The 20,024-nt window shown below is 41.6% G+C and overlaps 1 protein-coding gene and 1 long non-coding RNA gene across 4 annotated transcripts in view; one reads left to right on the forward strand and one right to left on the reverse strand.

Moving 5' to 3' along the window:
* The window catches only part of GABRB3 (gamma-aminobutyric acid type A receptor subunit beta3), a 444,982-nt gene that overhangs the window by 233,000 nt on the left and 191,958 nt on the right, over nucleotides 1-20,024 (forward strand). The window lies entirely within an intron of this gene.
* Nucleotides 5,914-16,027, reverse strand: LOC142740887 (uncharacterized). Its single transcript, XR_012880907.1, has 3 exons — nucleotides 15,913-16,027; nucleotides 12,431-12,561; nucleotides 5,914-6,153 (listed from the first exon to the last, which is right to left on the reverse strand). It is a non-coding gene; the product is annotated as an uncharacterized LOC142740887 (long non-coding RNA).

Here is a 20,024-nt window from a genome sequence, read left to right on the forward strand (position 1 = left end):
TATTCAGAATCCTGACATTTCTGTAGAATCTGTGTGATATTTACAGCAAGGCAAGCGTAATCTCATTTTAAATGACAGGTTACATCGTAATATCGCGAGATTACGCTTGCCTTGCTGTAAATATCACACAGACGCTACAGAAGTATCAGGATTCTGAATAGACATCACGTCCTGGCTGGAGGTAATGTATATTCACTGTCAGAACACTTTTGTATTCGTTATAGTGTGTTTATGTGGCTGCACATAGTGATGTAATAAGATCACTATGTGCTGTGTAAATGAATGGGGAGAAGTGTATGACGCTGATTGGTCACTGATTGGTCAGCGTCATACACTTCTCTCCACAACGTCCACTTGGTCAAAAAGTAGAACACGCCCAGTTGTCGATTAAGAAACTCATTAGCATAAAGCTAAAATAGGTCATAACTCTGTCAAAAATGATCGTTCTTCTAAATAAAAAACACTGCTGTAATCTACATTACAGCACCGATCATATTATGTACAAGATAGGGCACTTATAATGTGGTGACAGAGCCTCTTTAAGGCCTCATGCACACTACTGTATTATGGCTCTGTACAACCTCCAAGATATACTGAGCCAAAAGATAGTGCCTACTGTACCTCTGCTTGCTTCCAATTTCATACTCAAGCATACATAGGTTTCTTTTATTTTTTTAGAAATCAAACACAAAGAAAATTTTAAACACAGTTTGGGGGGAAAAATGGATGTTCATATGGTCATCCATTTATCCTGGGACCCCATTCCTGAGATATGGCCCCCATTGTGTTGGCGTCCTATATGCTAATTCCCGGTGGTTAGCCAAAAGGACGTGAACTACACTGATTATACCTAGATGGAACCAGCTTTACAGACTCTGACACTATTCAATCAGCGCGAGGCAGCTTCAGACCCACTCTGAAGTCTTCAACCAACATGGTTTCATGAGATAAGGTTATTCTGGCGACATCACGCTGTACCAGGCCGGTCTGAAGCTGCCTTGTGAGGATTGGACAACTGCACAGCTGGCTTCACCTCGTGAGAATCACAGTTTGCATTATTTAACCTAGTGACAGGTCATCTTTAAAGGAAGTGTCTCTTCAAATAATGTATTTTTTTATAATTTTTTTTAAAATAGTGTAGCTACATAATTTTTACCTTTAAAAAAACTTTCCTGGGGACAGCCATATTGGAGGCACACAATTATTTACGGTATTGTCTGTAAAGACAGTACAATAGGATGTGTACTTTATGGCAGCTGAAATGAATAAGAGTCAACTGACAGATAAATGTCATACATTATTACAGTATCCAGGAAGTCATGGAGTACAGCCTTCATGTCCAGACACCAGAGAGTGACAGGGTGGATGCATACAGAACCTTATCTGTGTGTATAGTGTAAAGGCCCTATTACACCGGCCAATTTTGGCCGGTGCAGCGAGCGCAGATCATCGAGACAGCTCGTTGATCGGCGCTCGTTTGATCCTGTCACAATGAGCTAGTATAGGGACGAGCGGTCGTTACTCCGATCTCTCGTCCCCATACATTGTTATCATTTCGGCAGCGTCTCCCTGTTTACACAGGGAGATGTGCTGCCAGCAACAATAATATTTAAGTTTTTTTAAAACTATACAATCAGCAGATGAATGAGCATTTGCTGTTTACTCAAGGCAATTATCGGCAACGAGCATTCTATAATTGCCTAGTCTAAAACCCCCTTAAAGGGACTCTGTCACCAGCATATAAATTCCCTATCTCCTAACTAATCTAATAGGCGCTTTGCTGCTGATAACTACAGTGTGTTAGTTTTAAAAAAAACTTTTATTATTTGCAAAGTTATGAGCATTTTTCTAAATATGTAAATGAGCCTTTATTGGACAACTGGGAGGTAACAGAAGTGATTCTCCAGAGGTGGAGCCACCTCACAGCCTCTGAGGCTGTCCTATCAGCATGAAGCCTCTTCACACAGTCTAATCAACATAAGTCTCACAGGACACGTTATTGGTTAGGTGATTCCTACGTACGGTTAAGCACCTGCAAATTATAAGAAAAAAGTAACAAAATAGAAACTCCAACACATGATAACTTAAAACTATGAAACAGGAGTCAGGCACTATATATAATAGAAAATTTGAAAAATATAAATGTTATTACCAAAATTTAAATAATGAGTGGATATAAAATATACAGATGATCCAAAAACAAGGTTGGACTGTATAAGGGCCACATAAGTATATGAATTAATACCACAGCAATATCACAGTAATTGATGCATACATGCAGAGTAAAAACGACAGGTAGTGCAAAGTCTGAATAAACAGAGGAATCAATGCTGTTACATTGAGCTTAATGAACCATGCGAAAGCATAAAAAGTAAACAGTGAGTACGGACAAGAGTTTGATACCATCTAAGAAATAGTCATGAACGACTGCACTAATGGACATATCTGAACAGATATCCAAGTGAATACAAACATGAATATAAATGGAGTCCCAAACAAAACTGTATGACCTGGCATGCTTTACCCATGAGTGTCAGATGAATTCAAGTCGCCCAGAAGGACAGAAGCCCCCCGACACGCGTTTCGCATATACAGCTTTTTCAAGGGTTGCTAGAGATGCGTTCAAGCTTAGTTTAAATAATACACTAAAATGTTCAGGTGAGGAACTTATGACCCATGGAGGACCTAGTCAAAAGGTGCATGCACATGATTAGGCTAAGGTGCCGTGAGAAAAGCCATCCCGGGCCATCAGGCTCTACCCCGCGTGCGCAGCTCCCACAATGGAGATAGTGCAAGCGCAGAGTGCATCACTATGGAGATAGCGCAGACACAGAGTTCACGAATCGATGCCCGGCAGGGAAAATCCGCACCTCGCATCACCGCACATGCGCAACCCCAGGGAACGAACTTGGATAGTAAGTATGTATGGAGAGTAGAATGCAGAATAACATAGGTCATAATATACAGGATAAGACCACATTACAAGGAAGTCCCTTTTCTCAGTGAGGTAAAGCGTGGAAAGTGAGTGAACAATGAAAACAATTTGACCATGGGAATGCATGGTTCGTGATGGAAAGTGAATAAAATATACCAAAGAGTTCAGGTGGTACGGAATATATATAAAGAAAAGGGGGGAAAAATAGTGATGATATACATAAACGTATGTATGGGTATTAACTAAAGGTAAAATATTCTAACAGTAGCAAAGTGCAATAGGGCGATAGATACATCGCAAGGAAAAAGTGACAGAAAGAATACAAAATGTGTTAAAATGTAAAACAAGTGTTAGTAACACAAAAACCAAAGCAAAAATAACAGTGATATGCTATAAAGCATGATATGAATGGGACAAAATAAAACAATAAGAATATGGACAATATCACAGGTATTCCACAGGGGGATAACATTCCACTACATCAATCCACCATTATAACATTATGATGTTCAGAGAAGCCGGGGATTTCTTTATATTCATTGATTGCTGATCCACTGGATCTCAATGGGTCTTTAATAGAGGTCATAGCATCACACACTGTACGATCAGGAAGAGACGAGCTCAAAGCATCTAAAAATGGAGACTGAGCATGAACAAAACAGGGCATTAGTATGTATAAAAATGATTGAAAACGAATGGCAGAGAAATTTATAGGAAAGCGGCAAAGCTTAATTTTTCATTAAGGCCACTAGGGGTCATAGTATCAAGGGTGGTAATCCACCTACAATCTTTTTGGGCCAATAGAGTACCCACATCCCCTCCTCTGACACCACATTGTACTCTGTCGATCCCCCATGCTTTAAAGGTTTTGGGATCACAACCATGATGTAGTTTAAAATGTTTGGGGATGGTTTTCAATAGAGTTAGGTCTTTAATCTCTTTCGTAGCAATGATGTCCCGCACATGCTCCCTATTTCGGATTCTCTGTTGTCTTGACGTCAGGCCTATGTACACTTTAGGGCAACCACAGATCAAAATAGTAAATTACATGGGTAATGTTACACAATATGTAATGCAGGATTTCAAATTGGCGCCCATCACTAACAGATTCGAAAGTGGTTGCCCGTGGGATGTTGGCACACATGCCACACAATCACCACATGGGTAAAAGCCCTGAATTGGAGCCCTGGAGGAAAAGGGACTTGGCTGTTTAGGTACATAGTGGTTTTTAACAAGTATGTCTTTAAGGTTTTTACTCCTCCTTGCTGTCATTTGGGGATTTTTAGGTAAAGATGTTACTAACGTTGACTTCATCTGCAAGATAGACCAATGTTTTTTAAATTTATATCTCATTGACTGCCACTGATTGTTATGTCAAAATAAATCTGATTGTATTATTACTAGTGTCTTTGTTGTTAGTTCTTGGTGGGTGTAATAGATGTTTATGCTCTGTATTTTTTGCTCGTCTATACCCTTCTTTAATACACCTACGACTGTATCCTCTGTCATGGAATCTCTCCTCCAGGTCTCTTAATTGATTTTCAAATGTAGTTTCTGATGAACAGATCTGCCTCATCATGAGGAATTCACCTACTGGGACAGCCTTAATGGTGGAATCATGTGACGAAGTGGCATGTAGGAAAGAGTTCACAGTCATCTTTTTCCTAAAGACGTCCGTTTGCAAAAGTCCTACTCTGCCTCAATGGAGACGTCAAGGAAATCCACCCTGTATTTGTCAAAAGCATAAGTAAGCTTGATGTTAAGATCATTGACGTTAAGTTGCTGCAATTGGGCCTCAGTCCCCTGCCATATGATGAACACATCATCAATGTATCGCAGCCAGCACTGCACATGGTCAGCGGCGCAGGTGCCGCCGCCATGCCGAACCTGCCTCTCCCAGGATCCGAGAAACAGGTTTGCATACGACGGAGTGCACGCCACGCCCATGGCAGTGCCTTGTTTTTGTAAATAAAATACATCCTTGAAGATGAACAAGTTATGGGTCAAAATATACTGCAGTAATTCCACTATGAGATCACAAACTTGACTGTCCCAGTTGCTCATCCCCATCAGTGTGACGGATACTCGTTTACAGGGATTCAACATCAGCCGTTACCAGAAACATGTCTGGGTCGAGGGATATCCCGTCTATGCTTGTTAACACATCAGTGGTATCTTTCACGTAGCAAGGCAGACATTCAAGCAGAGGCTTCAGGTAATGGTCAATAAACATACACACTGGATCCCAAAGCACTACCTGACCCGACACTACAGGTCGTCCTGGAGGATCCACAAGGCTGATATGGACATTTGGGAGTAGATACAGTGTAGGAATTTTAGGGTATCTAACAGTCAAGCCATCAAGGACCTTATTTGGAATTATCCCTTCATCGAAGCCCGTATTCAAGATCTTAAATAGTTCGGTAGAGAAAACAACCAGTGGATTAAATGTCAATTTACATTATGTCTGTTTGTCCTTTCATTGACAGAAAGCTTCCTTTTCATATTGGTCTACCGGCCAGATCACGATGTTCCCACCCTTGTCTGCGGATTTATAGACCAAATAATTTTATGATTGTAACTCCTTTATGGCAGCACGTTGAGATGCTGTTAAATTGTCATGTTGCTTATAAGCAGAGATCTGTTTGAAATCATTAATTACCAACTTGGTGAAAATCTCCACTTGTGGGTAGATAGACAAGGGTGGGGGGGACTTCGTAGATCTGGGTAGCACTGATGTTTGGAATCTACCTTGTTCAGAAGGAACTTGTTCTTGTAACAGGTCTTCCGGTGCCAACAAAGCCTCTCTTTCCATCTCACTGTTTAAGTATTCCCTCGATTTCACTCTATACTTCAGTTAGGGTATTTTGATTAGATTGAATTAAGAGGCCCATATAACCACGTAAGCAGACGGTGGATAACTCCTCCCATTTATTTTTAAAACCTTCCTCTTCTGTAGTAAATTATGGGGAAAACTTCTGAGCCCCCTAGGCCTAGGGATTAGACCATTGGTCAAATATTTATCAAGGAACGCTTTATTCCACCAAATTTTGGTCCTTTGTTTCAATAGTTCTTTGAGCCTACTGATCAATTCCCTCATATCTCTGCCATTAGTGTCTAAAAGCAAGTTTAGATCCTCTTTAAAAAAAAAACATTCAATTGCGAGAGCCAAGATTGATCTTGCATTCTGAAGTCCATATTAGGCCCGGAGCCAGAAGCTGTGAAAAATACAGAAAATACTATAATCAACATAAGTCTCACAGGACACGTTATTGGCTAGGTGATTCCTACGTACGGTTAAAGAGGCTCTGTCACCAAATTCTCAAACCCCTATCTCCTATTGCATGTGATCGGCGCTGCAATGTAGATAACAGTAACGTTTTTTTTTTTTTTTAAACGTTCAACTGGGCGTTTTTTTTTTCCGTTATGTCCAACTGGGCGTGTATTGTGTTTTTAACTGGGCGTGTTTATGTGTATGACGCTGACCAATCAGTGACCAGTCAGCGTCATACACTCCTCAACATCTGCACGCTCCTCTCCTGAAATATTCTGTGCTGCTGTGAACTCTGCTCTTACCATTACATAGCTCTCAGTCTGTTACCTCTCCTCCACTCCTGTCCTCAATAACACCTTCACATGATTGGCAAGTCACCACCCCGCACAAGATCCGCACGCTCATCTCCTGAAATACTCTGTGCTGCCTTAAACTCTGTGGACAGGTCAGGATCCTGTTTCTTTTAAATGTTGCTGGGGAACCCGCTCCATCCACTATATAAGGCTGCGCCTCCATCCTCTTCTGCCCCAGTCACTTATTCCCAAGCACTGTAAACTTTCAGATTGGTTGCGCTGTGAATATTCGGAGAACGTGATTGGTTTATGTGCAGGGTAATGAACATACAGACAAGCAGTAGAAGACTGAATTCAATGAAATGCTCAGCCCTTAGTCAGTCTTCTACTGCTTGTCTGTATGTTCATTACCCTGCACATAAACCAATCACGTTCTCCGAATATTCACAGCGCAACCAATCTGAAAGTTTACAGTGCTTGGGAATAAGTGACTGGGGCAGAAGAGGATGGAGGCGCAGCCTTATATAGTGGATCGAGCGGGTTCCCCAGCAGCATTTAAAAGAAACAGGATCCTGACCTGTCCACAGAGTTTAAGGCAGCACAGAGTATTTCAGGAGATGAGAGTGCGGATCTTGTGCGGGGTGGTGACTTGCCAATCATGTGAAGGTGTTATTGAGGACAGGAGTGGAGGAGAGGTAACAGACTGAGAGCTACGTAATGGTAAGAGCAGAGTTCACAGCAGCACAGAATATTTCAGGAGAGGAGCGTGCAGATGTTGAGGAGTGTATGACGCTGACTGGTCACTGATTGGTCAGCGTCATACACATAAACACGCCCAATTAAAAACACAATACACACCCAGTTGGACATAACGAAAAAAAAACGCCCAGTTGTCCATTTCAAAGCTCATTTGCATATATATATATATAAAATAGCTCATAACTTGGCCAAAAATGAACGTTTTTTAAAACAAAAAAAAGTTACTGTTATCTACATTGCAGCGCCGATCACATGCAATAGAAGATAGGGGTTTGAGAATCTGGTGACAGAGCCTCTTTAAGCACCTCCAAATTATAAGAAAAAAGTAACAAAATAGAAACTCAAACGCATGATAACCTTAAAACTGAGAAACAGACAATATTTATAATAGAAAATTAGGAAACATCAATTGTATTGCCAAAATGTAAACAATGAGGGGATACCAAATATACAGAGGATCCAAAAACAAGATAGGACAGTATAAGGGCCACATTAGTATATGTATTAATACCACAGCAATAGCACAGTAATAGATGCATACATGCAGAGTAAAAAGTGCATGGTATTAATAATAAAGGACAGGTAGTGCAAAGTCTGAATAAACAGAGGAATCAATGCTGTTACATTGAGCTTAATGAACCATGCGAAAGCAGAAAAGTAAACAGTGAGTACAGACAAGGGGGTGGTACCATCTAAGAAATAGTCATGAACGACTGCACTAATGGGCATATCTGAACAGATAGCTTGAAAAAGGAATGATCACAACACCGGAGAAAAATATATAATATATTATAATGGTGGCAAGCCTTACAGGAACTTGATCCAAGGTCCCATGAATGGAGACCGCAAAATACAAGAGACAAGGCAGCACATCCAAAATAACAGGAATTTATTTACCCACAATTGCGACATTTCAGACCAACAGGACCTTGAGAAAGTTGGGCATTTAGAATAAATTAGAATAAAACGAAAAATCGTCATAACTTGGTCAAAAAGAAACATTTAAAAAAAAAAACAACTATTGTAATCTACATTGTAGTGCCTATCAGATTAGGTAGGAGATATAAACTGGTGACAGAGCCTCTTTAACCCGCACAGTGAATGCTGTAAAAAAAAAAAAAAAATCACAAGGATTGCACATTTTTTGATCACTTTAGCTCTTCAAAAAAAAATATCATAAAAAGTGATTCAAAATTTGCATGTACTCCAAAATGGTCGCAATAAAAATGGCAGCTCGCCCCGCAAAAAGCAAGCCTTCAAACCGTTAAATCGATTAAAAATAACAAAGTTATGGCTCCCAGAATATGGCGACAAAACAAATTGTTCTTTAAATAATTGTCCTTTTTCTTTTGACAGATTCGCTTTAACATTAGTTATTCTTCTTTCAGTACGGAACAATCATTACAGTTAATTAAAAATTTAATTTAATTTTAATAAAGTTGTTATCCATGTTTTAGCTTTACATTAGCCATTCATTATCACATAAATTGAGTAATTATTATATGTCTCTACGTTTTAGCTGTATGGCATAAAATATTATTGTTACCATTGCCCTTGTATAAGGGTATTTTACCTACTTTCATTCAATTTTTGAACAATCTAAATACAACTTAGTAAAGCTAGGGCACCATAGCGAAATCGAGTCACGCACAAATGATAGTTAAATTGCTGTTGCCACTTTGAATTGTTCCAAATGGGAGAAAAATATCACAAGTGACCTTATGATCATTGCAAAAATTGTGACTGTGGCAGATAATTTGCCAGTAGTCGAAAAGGTCATTAACGCAATTCATATGTAACTTCTTGTCACTGTATAATGCCAGTATCACATGCACAGTTTTTGGCTCCGTTTTTTTTTTAGCCAAAGCCAGAAGTGGATCCAAAAGGAAGAAACGGTTTAAAGAAAATATGTTTTATGTCCCCGCCTGTGTTTGGTTCAAAAACCTGAGCCAAAAACTGCACAAGAAATTGCATCTAAAATGTGTGTGAGATCCTGGCCTAATGCAAGCCCAATAAAGATCTGAAATCACCAAAAAATGTGGGGGTATATATTTGTGGGGTTTCTTTTTCACAAAAATTCAACTAAAGTAGTAGTACTTCAGTGGCTGAAGGGTTAAAACAGCTGTGACAGACCTCTGTGGTTGTCATTTGCGATTTAAATTTTTTGGGCATAATGAGAGTAATTTTTTGTAATGACTGAGTTGACAAAGGCTAATTTAGTACAAATCCTTTTGTTTGAGTAACATGTTATCTGCTATGTCCAATTACCATTTGTTTAGCTATAATCTGAACTGAAAGCTGTACTTAAGCTTTTGTTAAAAATACTCAGAAAATCTAAGCAAGTCTAAGCTAAATTGGGGAATTATGCAAAATGTTTCTTACAGCAATGGGAATAGCTGTCTAGTCAATTTTATATGGTATGTATTGATGTCCTTATTATGCAACATGTAGATCTTAAGAAATAATCTACTACATTGGATAAAATAAGACTGGCAGATATTGATACATTGTAGATTTACTAAGCCTTTACAATAATATTTAAAATAGAAGAATTTTCTGCTATATGCAAAGCAGAAACAAATTATACAGTATGTCATGCTACACGAGTTCATAAATAGATATGTTTGGTAATGTCTACATGATGGGCATGCCATTGACCCTGCCCATCTTAAGTTAAAGGGAATGTGTCGCTAGAAAAAATTTTTTTTTTTTTTTAGTTAAACAGTTAGTGTATAGGTGATTAAACATTGTTCTAATTTTTTTAATTTTTTCACGAGTCAGGAAATATTATAAATTAGATTCTAATTTATAACATTTCCCAGTGCTGGTCACTAGATGGAGCAATTCCCAAAATTGTAGCATTGCATGTGGTAAAGCAACCACATTGCTTTATGCTGCAAAATTTGAGAAAACTCACTCGCTCTAGTGAGCACTCAGAATCCCCCCTCCTTTATCCTGGCTAGTGCCGGGAGAAACGAGGGGACTGAGCGGTCAAACCTCCTACACTGTGTGTCGCCATTTTTTGAGCTAACACACAGTGTAGTAGGTTAACATACAGTAGTAAACACACAGTAAAACACGTACATACACAGACCTAACTTACCTGCTCCTGCCACCGCCTCTCCCCTTGGTCCGTCCGCTCCGTCTGCTACCTCCGCTCCAAGTGCACAAGTCCGGAAGCCGCGACCGGAAGTAGTAATCTTACTGTCCGGCCGCGACTTCCGGTCCACAAGAAAATGGCGCCGGTTCAATTTGGACTGTGTGGGAGCATGCGCCGTTCCCACACAGACGGCGTACAGCATAGTGGATGGAACGGGCCCCGTTCGCATTCACTACGGGACTGTATGTGCCGTATTCCATGTCTGTATGTGTCGTTAATCGACACATACAGAGATGGAAAAAAAAATGGCACTGAAAAAGTGAAAAAATAAAAAAAAGTAAAACACAAACACACAAATAAATAACATATTTTTAAATAAAATACTAAAAGCAAATTGATATAAAAAATTTTTTTTCGTGACACTGGTCCTTTAAAGGGACTTTCTCTGCATATTTTTTTCCCTAAAAACCACAGTAATGGACGCTGATTCCAGATATGTAATTTTTTTTATTGCAAATCACCAGCATTGCCCTGAAATAATCCTACAAAATGTGGCAGCAACATACTCTAATGTAGTGCCATCCCCGACTACTCTGCCACTCTTTTCTGCCCTGCTTCTTGAAAATTTATATATTTTTCCTGTTGGCTAACCCCATATGCATCTCAGCTTGTCACAATTTACTGGAGGATGGCTGGTGAAGTTTGCGGCCGCACTTCTTATAATCACAGACAGGGGAGTAACTAGGAGAGACTGGGCCTCATAGCAAACTCTTGACTGGGCCCCCCCAGGTGCCACACGCAGCCCCCCCTTATAGATAGTGCCCCATGTAGATTGTGCCATACAGCCCCCTGTAGACAGTGCTATACAGCCTCGCCTATAGACAGTGTGACACCCCACTTGTAGATAGCGCCCCCACCTCCCCCTTGTGGATAGTACCATACAGCCCCCTGTTGATATTCCATAAAGCCCCCCTGTATATAGCGCTATACAGCTCCCACTGTATATAGTGACACACGCTCCCTCATAGTAGATAGTGCCACACAGCCCCCCTTAGTAGATAGTGCCATACACAGACCCCTGTAGATTGTGCCACACACAGCCTCCTGTAAATATAACCACCGCCCTCCCCCTTGTAAATAGTGCCATACAGCCCCCTAGTAGATAGTGCCACAAAGCCCCTCCCTTAGTAGTGCCACACAGCCCCTTGTATATATTGCCACACAGCTCCCCTTGTGTATAGTGCCACACAGCTCCCCCTTGTGTATAGTGCCACACAGCTCCCCCTTGTGTATAGTGCCACACAGCCCCCCAAGCAGTACAAGGCAATGGCGCATCCAAGAAAGATGTATCAGCCAGGGGGATGTCAATCAAACATGGAAAGGTTGGTTTGGAGGCAGGACTATGTGACTCTTCAGGAGAGCGGCACCGCACCATGACTCTTTAATGAGTTATTAGCATATAGTGTGCCCCGTTTTAAAAGTTAATTTTAAAGGTTTTGCTGCATCTGAAAAAAACATACATTTAGAAATATTGTCAGGTCATGTATTACCACATGGTGGCGGTTCAAGTGGTTAAAACTACCAGACAGGTTCCCATGAAAAATACAATGAATTAAGAAAAATTCCATCTGCCCTGCAATTTTATTATTAGAAATATATCCTATACAATTACAGCTCCAGAACCAAGCTCATACATATATACCACACTAGAACCAAGCTCAGTACATATATGCGGCACGAGAGCCAAGCTCAGTACATAAATACAGCACTAGAACCAAGCTCTGACATACATACAGCACCAGAACCAACCTCAGTACATAAATATAGCATCAGAACAAAGATCAGTACATATATGCAGCACCAGAACAAATACAGCTCAATTTAATGCAACCCCTGCCGTATAGGTTTGTGTGGCGTAAAACTACAGCTCCCAGCATGGCCCGAATAAGGATTTGCTGGGAGTTGCTGTTTCACAAAAAAAGTCATACCACCCATCATCTCGCTGCAGATCATACAGTGACTACAGTACTGATTAGAGGCAGAATAAACATTTACATTTAGTGACTCACCTGTGACATCTCAGATTCTAGTTCTTTTCTTCTCCTTCCGGTCTAGACCTCTATGATGGATTTCTCCCGGCCACGACCCATTTCTGCAGTTTTCCACACAATGTCTACAGCTTCTCACTTTTAAAACATTTCTGCAGCAATAAACAAAGTTAAAATTCTCAACACCTCTAAATATAATAAAACGCCATACACTGCACCACTAACTATAATAGCACCATACACTGTGTCCCTGATTATAATAGTACCATACACTGTGTCCCACACACACACTGTGCTCCCTGTAGATAGTGCCCCACAGCACCCTGTAGATAGTGACCCCCATAGAGCCTCTGTAGATAGTGCCCTACATAGAAGCCCCTGAAGATAGTGCCCCACATACAGCCCTCTGTAGATAGTGCCCACATATGGACTCCAGAGCTGCAAAGCAAGAGTGCTAACCACTGAGACACCGTGCTGCCCTACATTTAGCTTCCCCTATAGATAGTGCTCCACATGTAGCCCACCTCTGTAGATAGTGCCTCACATATAGCCCATCTCTGTAGACAGTGCCTTACATATAGCCCCCCTGTAGATAGTGCCCCACAGGTAACCCACTCCTGTATATAGTGTCCCACATAAAGCCCACCCCTGTAGATAGTGCCCTACAAATAGCTCCCCTATCAATACTGCTCCACATATAGCCCACCTCTGTAGATAGTACCTCACATATAGCTCCCCATGTATATAGTGTCCTACATATAGCCCACCCTTGTAGACAGTGCCCTACATATAGCCCCCCTGTAGCTAGTGCCCCACAGGTCACCCACCCCTGTATATAGTGTCCCAGATATAGCCCACCCCTATAGATAGTGCCCTACAAATAGCTCCCCTATAGATAGTGCTCCACATATAGCCCACCTCTATAGATAGCACCTCACATATAGCTCCCCCTGTTTATAGTGCCCCACATCCCCACATATAGAGCCCCTCTGTAGATGGTGCCCCACATCCCCACATATAGACCCCCCTGTAGATAGTGCCCCACATCCCCACAAGTAGACCCCCTGTATATAGTGTCCCGCATCCCCACATATAAACCCTCCTGTATATAGTGCCCCACATCCCCACATATAGACCCCCCTGTAGATAGTGCCCCGCATCCCCACATATAGACCCCCCTGTATATAGTGGCCCACATCCCCACATGTAGACCCCCCTGTATATAGTGGCCCACATCCCCACATATAGACCCCCCGGTATATAGTGCACTGTATACAGTGGCCCACATCCCCACATATAGATGACCCCCCGTCTGTAGATAGAGCCCCCACTATAGATAATGCTACTCACCGTTTTATTAGAAAAAAACAAAAAACTTTACATACTCACATGATCCCGTTCCGGTGCCGTACGGTGGCAATGCAGATCTGCTCTCTTCTGAGCATGTCTGCTGAAGCTTAATGACGCGTCGTTCAAAGGCGCTGATTGGCAGTGCAGAATGACTTGCCCCGTCAATCAGCGTCTTTCAAGCACGCTAGCGTCGTTGAAAGGCGCTGATTGGCGGGGCAAGTCATTTTGCCCCGCCAATCAGCGTCATTGTAAGGCGCTGAATAGTCGAGCATGTTCCGGCCATTCAGTACTAATGCATTTATTTGTACCTGCGTGCCATAGACGCAGGTACAATTACTGCAAGAGGGGGTGGCTGTCGCTAGCACAGGGGCCCCCTCCGGTGCTAGCGACGCCCCCGGGCATGAGAGGGCCTGCGTCGCCGGGCCCATACATGTTAAAATCTCGGCGGTGCAGGCCCCGTAGTAGCGTCGCTAATGCTGTAGCAGCCATAACGGCTGCTAGCGGCGCCACCTTGCATATGGGGGGGTCGTGTCGGCTAGCGACATGAGCCCCCTCAAGCCGCGGGCCCGATAGCAGCCGCTACGGTTGCTACAGCGGTAGTTACGCCACTGATCACAGAGGATGGGCGGGATTGGCTCTGCCAATTTACATACACAGTGTACTACTAAACTTGGTGGTATCATTGAAAGGACTCCAAGATGCTTCAGGGCATGGACTAATTGCAGGATTACAGCAACCGATAACTGGTGAGTAGCTAAGCAATATTAAAATATTCTGTATCCAGGTCCTTGCACCTACAGTATGTAGTGGTTTTATTCGTTAGGGTTTGTTAGTGACAGATTTTCTAAACCCAGGGGTAGGCAACCTTTTTGTACGGCGTGCCTATTAAAAAAAGCGAAAAACTAAATATCTATGATGAAGTACTCAGTGTGCCATGCAACTTAAAAGTCATATAACACAAGATGTTACTATGAATCTTACATAAACCAATTAATTAGTTAATTCAACTTACATTTCAGTGTGATCCTTGTCCCTGACTTTCTTTGCACAGATGATACATCTGTGGTAAATTACAAGGTGACTGAGCTGAACACAGGCCTCACAGTGGTCTGCAGTAAAGGCCCTTTTACACCGGCCGACACTCGGCTGGTGCAGTGAGCACCGATCAACGAGACATTGTTGATCGGCACTCGCTTGATCCTGTCACACAGAGTTATGGATGGGGACGAACGGTCATTACTCTGATCGCTCTTCCCCATACATTATTATTATGTCGACAGCGCGTCTCCCTGTTTACACAGGGAGATGTGCTGCCAACAACGATAAGATTTAACTTTTTTAAAACGATACGACCAGCAGATGATCGTTTGCCCGTTCATCTGCTGATTGCTGCCCTTACTGAAAGGTATCCGTGGCCTATAGAAATGAATGGGTCCGCAATTTCATCCGAAATTCCGGATGAAAACTACAGTCGTGTGCATACCACTTTGATGTATTTGGCACATTTTTTGACTGCCTTGCCTAAGTTTACACTGTCTAAAACTAAGACAGTTTTACCTAATCTGCCTCACTGCGTTCCTACTGTGTTGATTGAAAAGAAGGCAAAAAAAGTTTGGCAGATGCCAATTGTCTCATATTAGGGGGAAAAATTCCAAACTCCAATCATATCAGAATAAATAAGCTGGTTCAATAACCAATATCGAGAAATCTAGTATCCAACAAGAGTAATATTATTAGACTCAAGAAAGGCATCCAGGCGTTTTTATAAAGTGGTTTTCCCATCAGGGACATTTATGACATATCCATAGGTTATGCCATAAATGTCAGATAGATGCGGGTCTCACCTCTGGGATAAGCACCTATCTCTAGAACGGGGCCCCTTAAACCCCGTTCTAGTTTTCTGACCATATAAGAAGAAAACAGCGTAGCATGCGAGCTATGCTGTTTCCGTAACTGCCATTCACTTCTATGGGAGTTATGGAAACAGTGTAGCTCAGCAAGTTATGGTATTTTCTTCTTATATGGTCAGAAATCACAATCGTCAGCAGGAACACAGAATGCTAGAACAGGGTTTAAAGGGGTATTCCGGAACTAAAAAATTACATTTATTTAAATAAAACAATGAAAATGATATAACTTTACAATGTACTTACGTTTCATCAGATGGCTGTAGCGTCGTATATCCTCCTCCGTCACCGCCCCCTTAGTGAAGCAAAATCTGCACTTCCTGTGCAGACCCGTCCATTTAGTCTTCTGCCTTGCTTCCGGTTTCCGGCTTTCACACTGTACGGTTACGTCACAAATGACGTACCCGTACCACGTGCTTCTTTATCTCAGAGCATGCGTGGTTAACACACTCCACCGCGCATGCTCTGTGAAATTATAACCCCTTATAAATTACCGACGGAATACGAAGCTGCGGGAATAACGGCCGTTTCGTCCGTCTTCCCGACAGGTGCAGGAGCTGTGACAGCTGCTGTCTCGTACAGCAGCTGCCGCAGCTCCTACAGCGGGGACCGATCGCTGTGTCCCCGCTGTCTAACCCCTTAAAAGCCGCGTTCAATAGAGATCGCGGCTTTTTAGGGGTTAAGTTACCATCGCCGGCCTGCTACACGATAGCGGCCGGCGATGGTTACTATGGCAACCTGACACCAAACAATTGTGTCCGGCAATGCCATCGACGGAAGCCTAATGGGTCCTGACAAAGTCAGGACCCACTATGCTTGCTGTCAGTGAATAGCTGACAGTTCTAATACACTGCACTACGCATGTAGTGCAGAGTATTAGAATAGCGATCAGGGCCTCCTGCCCTCAAGTCCCCTAGTGGGACAAAGTAATAAAGTAAAAAAAAAAGATGTGTAAAAATAAGAAAATAAAAGTTAAAAAAAATCCCCTTTTTTTCCCTTATCAGTCCTTTTTTATTAATAAAAATATATAAATAAATAAAATATACATAATTGGTATCGCCGCGTCCGTAACGGCCTGAACTACAAAATTATTTCGTTATTTATCCCGCGCGGTGAACGCCGTAAAAGAAAATAATAATAAACCGTACCACAATCACAATTGTTTGGTCACTTCACCTCCCAAAAAATTTATTAAAAATAGATCAAAAAGTCGCATGTACCTAAAAATGGTGCTGATCGAAACTACAATTCGTTACGCAAAAAATAAGTCCTCGCACGGCTTTATTGATGGAAAAATAATAAAGTTCTGGCTCTTAGAATATGGTAACACAAAAAGTGAATGATTTTTTACAAAACGTATTTTATTGTGCAAACGCCATAAGACATAAAAGAACTATAAACATCTGGTGTCACCGTAAGGCCGAGTTTACACGAGCGTGTGCATTTTGTGCAAGCAAAAAGCGCGGCGTTTTGCGTGCGCAAAAGGCAATTAACAGCTCCGTGTGTCAGCCCTTTATGATGCGCGGCTGCCTGGTTTTCGCGCAGCCGCCATCATTATGACACTCCGTTTGGATGTTTGTAAACAGAAAAGAACGTGGTGCTTTTCTGTTTTCATTCATCCTTTACAGTGCTGTTGCGCGAATCACGCGCGTCCCACGGAATTGCTTCCGTGCGACATGCGTGGTTTTCACACACCCATTGACTTCAATGGGTGCGTGATGTGCGAACAGCGCACAAATATAGGACGTCGTGCGTTTCACGCAGCGGACATACGCTGCGTGAAAATCACGCCCACCTGGCTGCACGGCCCCATAGACTAACATAGGTCCCTGCGACGCGCGTTGCACGGATGTATAACACGCTCGTGTAAATGAGCCCTAATCGTATCGCCCCATACAATAACGTGAATATGTCATTTATAGAGCACGGTGCACGCTGTAACAAAAATAGAATAAAAAAACAATAGTAGAATTGCTGTTTTTTTAGTCACCACGCCACTTAAAAATGGAATAAAAACTGATCAAAAAGCCGCATGCACCCCAAGAAAACTACAATGAATTCCTCAAGGGGTCTAGTTTCCAAAATGGGGGCACCTTTTGGGGGTTTCCACTGTTTTGGTACCAGGAGACCTCTTCAAACCGTTTAACCCCTTAATGACCGGGCCATTTTGCACGTTAATGACCGAGGATTATTTTTGTTTTTTTCACGGTCACATTCCAAGAGTCGTAACTTTTTTTTTATTCCGTCGACATAGCCGTATAAGGGTTTGTTTTTTGCGGGACGAGTTTTATTTTGTAATTCCACCATTTTTAGATGCTTTTAATATATTGATTAACTTTTATTAACTTTATTTTAGGAGAGAATTGAAAATAAGCAGCTATTCCAGCATTGATTTTCACGTTATAAATTTACGCCGTTTACTATGCAGCGTACATAACATGTTAACTTTATTCTATGGCTCGGCACGGTTACGGGGATACCAAATATGTAAAGGTTTTATATGTTTTCCTACGTTTGCACAATAAAAACCCTTTTAGAAAAAAATTACTTGTTTTTGCATCGCCGCGTTCCAAGAGCCGTAACGGTTTTATTTTTCCATCTATGTGGCCGTACGTGGGCTTGATTTTTGCCGGACAATGTGTAGTTTTCATTAGTACTATTTTGGGGTACATAGGACTTATATTAATTTTTATTTCATTTTTTATGGTGGGAATGGGAGAAAAGAGCGAATTTTGCCGTTGTTTTTTTGGACGCCGTTCATCCAGCGGTTTAATTAATGTGTTAATTTTATTGTTCAAGTGGTTACGATCGCGGGGATACCATATATGTGTATGTGTGATTTGTTTTGACACTTACTTTAAAAAAACCACTTTTTGGGCACAAAAAGTAGTTTTATTTGATTTTCACTGTAATTTTTTTTTTGTTTTTTCACCAACTTTATTTAACGGATTGACATTTTTTTTTTAGTCCCACCAGGGGACTTCACTATGCGATGTGCCGATCGCATATATAATGCTTTGGTATACTTCGTATACCAAAGCATTATTGCCTGTCAGTATAAAACAGAGGGAGCTCCCTCCCTCTGTCAAACACATTAGATGCCGCTGTCACTATTGACAGCGGCATTTAATGGGTTAAACTGCCGGAATCGGAGCGCGCTTCGATTCCGGCAGTTGCAGCAGGAGCCAGGCTGTGTATAACAGCCATGCTCCTGCCGCTGATCGTGTGGGTACACTGGCAGTACCCGCGCCATCACAGGACGGATATATCCCTCCTCCTGTGCGAACTAGCAGCTGCAGAGGACTGATATATCCGCCCTTCGGCGTTAAGAGGTTAAAAACGCAGATATCCAGTGATTTCAGCTTGTGCTATCAGTAATAGAATGAGAGCACCAAAATGAAGACTGAGATTGCAGAAGTTAGTAGAGCTGGGTGTAGTAGGCGGAGCAAGTGCACTGCTGCATGCACATTGCATGCTGGGACTAGAGGAGCAGTGCATGCAGGGAGGAGAAACACAGGAAGAGAAGAGGAATGAACTTACTGAGCAAAACAAACCTCTCAAGGTAAACAATAGGGAGTAATGTTACTAAAACCATTTATTATCAAGAAAAAGCTAGTCAGAGTGCACTAATATATTAATAGAGGAACATTGCATTGATTTAAAAAAAAAAAAAAAGGATTGGAAAACCCCTTTAAGGGACCCTATTCTAGAGATAGAAGCGGGTCCTAGGGGTGGGACCCGAACCTATCTAACATTTATGGCATATCCTGTGGATATGTCATAAATGTCCCTGATGGCAAACACCTTTAACGCTTTCAGTAAATTCTCCATGACAACTACCTCTGGCAGAGAGTTCCATGGTCTCACTGCTCTTACAGTAAAGAAGCCTGTCTATGATGACGGTGAAACTGTCTTTTCTCTAGACTTAGTGGATACAGTCCTAGGTGTAAAAATTATCATTAAAAAGATTTGTGTACTGTCCATTCATATATTTGTACATTGTGCTTAGATTGCCCCAAAACTCTTTATTCTCCAAATTGAGTAACTTTATAAAAACATTGCACTAATTGTCTTGTAGTGAGTGACCCTGAGTTACAACCTGTATTAGGGTCAATAGCCGCATTCACAACTCTATTAGTATTAACACGATTGTAGACTATAGTATTGACATGATTTTTTCCAATTACAATTGTGAATGCAGCTCTGGGATATAATACAGACTGTAATTCAAGACCAGTACTAGATAAGTATTTTAATGTATTTATAAAGCTAATCAACTTCAACATGGTGTTCAAAAGTTGACATACCATTAACAGCACTACCTCTTCCACAATTAAAATTTATCTCTGCTAAATCAT

The sequence above is a fragment of the Rhinoderma darwinii genome, chromosome 2 (assembly GCF_050947455.1).
Source record: "Rhinoderma darwinii isolate aRhiDar2 chromosome 2, aRhiDar2.hap1, whole genome shotgun sequence".
Taxonomy (NCBI): Eukaryota; Metazoa; Chordata; class Amphibia; order Anura; family Rhinodermatidae; genus Rhinoderma; species Rhinoderma darwinii.